A 7,460-nucleotide genomic window follows, 5' to 3' on the forward strand; every position below is an offset into this window, starting at 1 on the left:
TTATTTAGTCTTGTTTATTTATTCTCATTTTATTTGTTTCTACTTGCACCTCATTTGCATTTTTCTTTCTCATCTTTAATTTTATGGCATATTTGAGAACATCAACCGTCTACTTTTTCTGCTACTTGTCCGATAGCAAAATAGCTAACATTTTCTTAGTTCATGAGTTTCCAGATGGTGTTAGTATGTTTAGTGTATCTTCTTTCTCTATCTTTTGTAGCATGAAATAAGCTAAGTATTGTATGGAGTTTGGTATAAGTTTAGGCCTAATCGTAAGGACCTTATTTTCACTACACTTAAGTACTCAAGCTTGAATAGTAGATATACTTTTGAAATAGTTATGATTCATCCAAATTGTTTAGTACTTTTGTTCCCTTGATAATTCCTTGTTTGCATTTTGGTTACTGGATGGCCTCGGATCATGGAAGCTTATTGGGAAAAATCTAAATCCCAACATATGCAGCGCATGTGTGTTTGTAAAAAAAAATGATGATGAATAAGGGATAAAAAAATAATTATCGCGAGTGAAAACTAACAATTCACCCCTTTGACATCGAGTTAGGTTACTGGAAAAATGAATGTTATGTTTCTCTTGATTCTGAGTAGTATCATTTGAGACTTTGTGTGATTTAATGAAAATGAACTAAGTGTGCGGCAGGTAAGTGTCTATCACCGGGAACATTAGGAACTCAATTGTATGATGACTTAACTAGGACAGAGAATTGAAACTTGAAGAGTTTGAGCTACATACTACACCGAGCACAAAGGACTTATGCTTAGGCCATACTTAGATTACTCCACAGCCATGCTTATCAATGAAACTAGTTGATAGAGTTAGGCGAATGCACTAGGGATTATGAAGCACTGCAGGAACTTATGAACATAGTTTGTAGCATTTTGCTTGAGGACAAGCAAAGGTTTAAGTCTGGCGGTGTGATGTGCACAAATATTATGATCATTTATGCATGTTTTAGCGCACATCTACTTACTTTATGCATACATATTCTTTGTATGATCGTCTCTTTCATCTTGTACTCATTATATATACTCTTTTGTTCGAATATCTGCTCTTTGTTTGGTTTTGTGTTGAAAGGGACAACTTTTTGGAGCGAAAATGACGACTATCGACGCACCAAAACAAGCCAAAGAACAAGGCCGTGTGATCTCGCATGGCTGTGTGACCAGACCGAAGAGGAGAAGTGCATGACCATGCAACCCTACACGGCCGTGCAACTGAGACCAAGGCAGATCAGTACACGGTCGTGCCACCCCTTGACCGAGACCAGGAAGTGCCCGGTCGTGCGTCCTTGCACGGCCGTGCCCCAGGGATCGAGGCCAGACACCACATGACCATGCCAATTGACACGGCCGTGTAGCGCCACCAAAGAAGAGAATGAACACGACCATACCATCTTGGCACGACCGTGTTGCTGCAGCCGAACCCTAGTCTATATAAGGGTTTTAACCCTTTTTCTCAAGGGGGGAGCGGGGGAAGCAAGCCGTCAGTTGGAGAAACATCTTGAAGCCATCCCACGCCATCTTGGACCTCCGTCTAGTGATCTTCCACCACCATATCGACTCCAAAAGCAGAGAATTAGATCCGAAGGTCACTTGTCATCATTGGATAAGCATCTTCTTTCTTTCTTTCTCCGTGTTTAAAGATTGTATGTTTATCTACATTATGTCTTTGGGTATTTCTCTGACACTTATGGAGTAGATCCTTTGTTCTAGGACTAGGGAGCAGTTGTGGTTCGGTTTGATGTAAAACTCGTATTATGCTTATACTCATTGGATGATCTTTCATGCTTTGTCTCAATTGCATGTTGCTTGATTGTGTAGAACTTGTTAACCTCGTAGAGGGATTATCCCTAGATCATACACCCGAGGGGCCCTAATGACAGGGGTAACCCGTTCATGGACATCTAGGATACTTCCTTGAAAGGAGAGGTAAATTCTCCTCAAGGAAGCGAGAGACCAAACTTAGTTCTTAACTAATATTCTTAACTTACCAATTAGGGTCGTGTCCTCAAGATTTGCTGAGGTGCTCTAGTGACAAAGGTAAATCGTAACAGGACTTCTTAGGGTCTTTATTCTGGTACTTAAGAATACCCGCTTTAGCTTCCGGCAATTGCATGTTAAAGGACAACGAGTGTAGGATAAAACGTGACACATCAATACCACCACAACTAAACCGACCTCCTAGAACTCCTCAAAACCAAGTGAACACTTCGACTCACCAGCTCTCAATTCTTCTTCCCGACTTTTTTTTCCTTAGACTATTCACAACCATTGGTAGTCTAGCTAACCATTAGTGAACAATTGCTAGTGCTTATAACTAATCCCTGTGGGATCGATATTTTTATTACTGACGACGAATCCGTGCACTTGCGGTTCATAACACTTAACTTTCTCAAATGTCAATCTTTAAGCCTAGTAAAATTTTCATTTAACCATGTTCCTCATACTTCCGGCGATAGGCACTTACCTGTCACACGTAAAATTTGTTCCCCTCAAAAATGCTATGCATCATCTACACAAGGTCTCAAAGGAATACTCAATATCAAGAAAAACATAGCATTTATTTCCCCAGTAACCTAACTCGATCTCAAAGGGGTGAATTGCTAGTTTCCACTTACGATAACTATTTTTTTTTTATCCCTTATTTTTTTCCTTCTTTTTTTTTTTAATGTTTGCAAAGTATCAAACTTGACTAAACTCTCATTTTTTTTTGAATTGATTTTTCCAAATGAGCTTACATGATCTGAGTTTATCCAGTAACCAAAATGTAGTTGAGAGGTCACCATAGAAGCAAGAGTACTAGTCCGATTCTATGAATCATGACTATTTTCAAAACTATCTATCATCAAAGTCAAGCATAATATGCATAATGTGAAGAGATCCTAAAACTAGGCCAACATTCAAATTCTTCTAGTAATAATAATGCTCACTTCATGCTACTATGGATAGGAAAATAAAAATCAATAAGCATACTAGCATACCAAATCACACAACATAAATATCTAGATGAAACGTGCTAGTATTTTGCATTAAGGAACAAAAAATCATGATGTGATGAATGATGCAACTAGGAAAAATTTATTATGCAAAAGAAATAAGCAAAAACTAAACTAAACCAAATGCATCTAATGCATCCCCCCAGACTTAAACTTTTCATTGTCCCAATGAAAATTAAAAACAATGTGGAGGAGATTAAAAGTAAGAGAGGTTACCAAATGATGTGTGCCAAATGCCCATGTCATTAACTTCTCCATCATGTAATTGTACTCCTCCTAATCTTTGAGTCCTATAAAAGAAAATTAACAACGAAAATTAAGTAGAGGATACATGCTTATTATGAGGAAAGAAATGAAACTAGAAAGGAACTAAAAACATGAATGAAAACAAGATTGAACTTGGGTTGCCTCCCAAGAAGCGCTTGTTTAAGGTCATTAGCTCGACCACCTCATTAGATTCATCTCAATCTCACTCTTGGAGGGGTAAGATATTTCATCACCCTCTTACCAAGTGCTCTTATTATGGAGGGAGCTTTCATCAAAAAATGAAGAATCCCTCTCTCCATCTTCATCTTCTTGGAAATTCTTTCAAGAGGTTGAAGACAGTTCAGATCGAGCTTCCAATTATAGGCCCTCTGAAAATCTGCACACCCAAAAGAAAAACATACCTCTCCCAAGCATGCTATATTAGATAGAACTAGAACCTTATTAAGATGAACTGAGTATGTATCATAAATTGAATCACATCCATCAAAATCTACTATTGGTATATCTATGAAATTTTTCAAAAGATCACAAAAGATACTAACCTTGCTTTGCTAAGAGATACCTGAAAGTTCTAAACATGTGGATGTGACTTCTGAATCTTGTATTGACTCTAGCTCAGGCTCAAGTGGTGGTTCCTTTAAGAGTGGTGATTCTTGGGCCTTTGCTTCTATTGCACAAGTCCCAACACATTGGTCCACAACATGTTCAATCCTTGTAACTCTCATAATCTCAGAAGGTTGTGTGGATAAAGGAGGTGATTCATGAGATGCTGCTTCCACAACACAGCTCCCTATACTTCCTTTCATAACATCATCATCAACACAAGCATCAAAAAATAAACCAACATCAATATCCTCAGTAGGAGAATCATCTATAGAAGGATCACTAACTTCATTTGTAGTTTTAAGTTGATCTATCACATCACATTCATCATCTAAAAATTTAATTTCATCATAACACCTTGTAAACCCAGAAGGTAAATCTGAAAACTTGTTATCCACTGCATTATCATCACAATCCTCATCTGAAGAGTTCTCATCTTCATAAACATCCAGAAATCTACACTCAACCTTATTAGTGTTACAGAATTTGCTAAGGTCATCATTTTCATTGACCCTCACTAACCTTTGTGGAAAAGGAACCCTTAGTGAAGGTCTTGGGAAAGATACTTCCTTTTTCCCAAATTCCCTTTGAGCTTGCGGAGGAGGTCCAACTTGCTTATCTGGTGTTGGTGTCATCAACCATTGAGGAAAAGGTACTTGTGGCCTTTGGGAACTGATGCGCGTACATTGTATATACTTGTTAGCATGTTTTGACGCACATTCACATACTTTGTACATGCTTTGTCTATGTATTTTTGTACTTCTAGCTTTCCTTTTAGCATATTTACTCTTTTTGTTCGGAGATATGCTTTTGTGCATTTTTTGTACACAGGAGTCGAATTTGGTGAAGATTTCATGTTCAAGGCCAAATCTGCAAGCAGAGCAAAGGAGGAAGGCATCATTCCTGAACCTCACACAGCCCTGCCATGGGGGGTTGCCCTAGGCGTGTGGAGATTTCTGGCCATGTGGCTGAAACAGAGAAGGAAGTTGCCACGGCTGTGTGAACCTCACACGACTGTGTCAAGATATGGAGCCAACAGGAGCAGGCCGTGTGCAGTACACGGTCATACTAGCATTCAAGTGTTGAAGACTTACATAGCCGTGTAGATCTACACGGCCGTGTGAGGTTTCCAAAGACCATGAAGGGCATGGCCGTGTACACTACACGGTCGTGTTAGATCTCCAGTGCCAGAGAATGCCCAGGCCGTGTAGATCTATACGGGCATGCGAAGGTAGCAGATGCAGGGTATGCCACGGTCATGTCTCACACACGCCTGTGTTAGTTGTACAGAGAGGGAAGTGAGGCAGGCCGTGTGAACCTCACACAGCCATGCCTCGGGGCCGTGTGGCACCCAAACCTCACCTCTATATAAGCCTTCCTCCTTGATTTGAAAGAGGATCTTCTCCCCTTTGGGAGAAAGGAAGATTTAGGCGATTTCTCTCCATCTTGGAGGGATTTTCTGGCGATTCTAGAAAGGATCTTCACCGATTCGACTCCAAGATTGAAGGATTAGATCCGAAGACAATTCTTCTCCGTAGATAAGTTTTCTTTCTATCCTTTCTTGGATTTGAGGGATTAGAAATGCTTGTAATCTTTGTTTCTTTCAGATTCTTTCTTCGATTTATGGAGTAGATCTCTTGTTCTAGGATGGAGGGAGTATTTGCAAGGAAATCTTAATGTAAAACTCTTGTGGATATGCCAATTTCCTATTTCTATGATTTTTCCCTGTTTTGTATCCATTCTTTCTTGTGTGGATTATTGTGATTAGGGCTTAATTACCATGCTTGATTGAATGTTTGAATATCTTATGGATCTTTTATGGATTGCTCCTCATTCAATTTTTTGAGGGATCTTCATGACAGGAACATGCCCGTGTAAGGACGCTTGAGGGGTAATCTTGAAAGAGAAATTAGGTATTTCAAGAAGGTAGGATAGATAGATGGAATTAATCTTTATATCTTGATGAGTTGATGAGTGATGGATTCCTATGTTGATTTTCCGAGGGACGCACATGACAGGCAAGCCCGTGTAAGGACAACATAGATTCATTCCTAATTGATCAATCTCGGTATGGATTTCAGCCCTAGGTCGGTTCTCTATTGCAAGAGAGAACCGACAACCTTCTACAAATGATGGACAATTGAGAAAAAGGATTTGGTAGATCATTTACATAGAAGAACCTTACAAAGAAACCAAAACTCCTAGAATATCCCTTTTCATTGCCCTATTTCTTGTTTCCTATTCTTTGATTTCTTTGTTACTTTTCATAGTTACACTTAGACTTTGTCAATCCATTGATTTGTTGTCTAGCTAATTCACTTTGAGACATTCTTAGTGCTTATTCCAGTCCCTGTGGATACGATAATCTTTTATATTACTTGTGATATTTCTATACACTTGCGGAGGTCAACAAGTTTTTGGCGCCGTTGCCGGGGACTGTGCAATAACATTAGGGATTATCAATTGAGTTAGACTAAACATAACTTTTCTTTTCTTTTCATTAGCATAATTGAAACTAATCTTTAGGATTCTGTTTTCATCATTTGCATATCTTTCTAATTCTTGTCAATTCTTTTTGTTGCAATTCTAATTCTAATTCTAACTTTGCATTCTTGATTTCTAGCACTCTAATCTAACTTTTCTCTATTTTCTCTTTTGATCTAGTTTCTTTCTTCTTTTCTTTTGTAAACATATCTTGCAATCTTTAGCATATGAATTATTCTAGACATTTTTCTTTTTTTCTTTTATCTTTTCTTTCTTGTTTTCATTATGCACTTTCTTTCTTGCAATTTAAATTCTGCATTTTCTTTCTTGCTTTTCATATTGCATTTTATTTCTTGTCTTTGATTCTTCATTTTATAATTTTTCTTGAATATCCATGAGCACTAACATGTCAAGCAGGCCCATGAGAAATTTTTCTACACCCTTTTCTGCAAGATTTTTATCTCCCATTGTGCAACCTCAAATTGAAGCAGAAAGTTTCCAACTTGACCCAGAGTTAATTTTCATGATACAAGGTCACAAATTTGGAGGAGAAGTATCGGAAAGTCCTTATCTGCATCTTGAAACATTTTTAGAGATTTGTGATATGGTGAAATGTGAAGGAGTGTCAGTAGATGCAGTTCGATTGATGGCATTTCCTTTCAGTATCAAGGATAAAGCAAGGACTTGGTTATATTCTCTCCATCCTCAAAGTATCACAAGTTGGGAGCAATTGGAGAAGCAATTTCTGAATCATTTTTTTCCTCCAAGCAGAACAGTGTATATGAGGAATTACATAACAAATTTTGCTCAGGCATATGGAGAATCATTATTTGAAGCATGGGATAGATTCAAGAGTCTTTAAAGATAGTGCCCTCATCATGGTTTTGAAAAATGGTTGATTCTACACATATTCTATGGGGGAATTTCTTTTTCAGACAAGAGTATATTGGATTCATCAGCTGGAGGTTCTTTTATGGATAAAAGTGTAGATGAAGCATATATGTTAATTGATCAAGAGACATTGAACCTCCGAGAATGGTTGAATATAAGTTGAATGAAATCTCCCTCAAACATTCAAGGAGTACAAGCCAT

The 7,460-nt window shown here is 38.1% G+C and overlaps 1 non-coding gene across 1 annotated transcript; it reads right to left on the reverse strand.

Annotated features, from left to right (window-relative positions):
- Positions 1 to 7,147: 7,147 nt before the first annotated feature.
- Positions 7,148 to 7,253, reverse strand: LOC122007436. Its single transcript, XR_006118933.1, has one exon. It is a non-coding gene; the product is annotated as a small nucleolar RNA R71 (small nucleolar RNA).
- Positions 7,254 to 7,460: the final 207 nt, after the last annotated feature.

The sequence above is a fragment of the Zingiber officinale genome, chromosome 7B (genome assembly GCF_018446385.1).
Source record: "Zingiber officinale cultivar Zhangliang chromosome 7B, Zo_v1.1, whole genome shotgun sequence".
Lineage (NCBI taxonomy): Eukaryota > Viridiplantae > Streptophyta > Magnoliopsida > Zingiberales > Zingiberaceae > Zingiber > Zingiber officinale.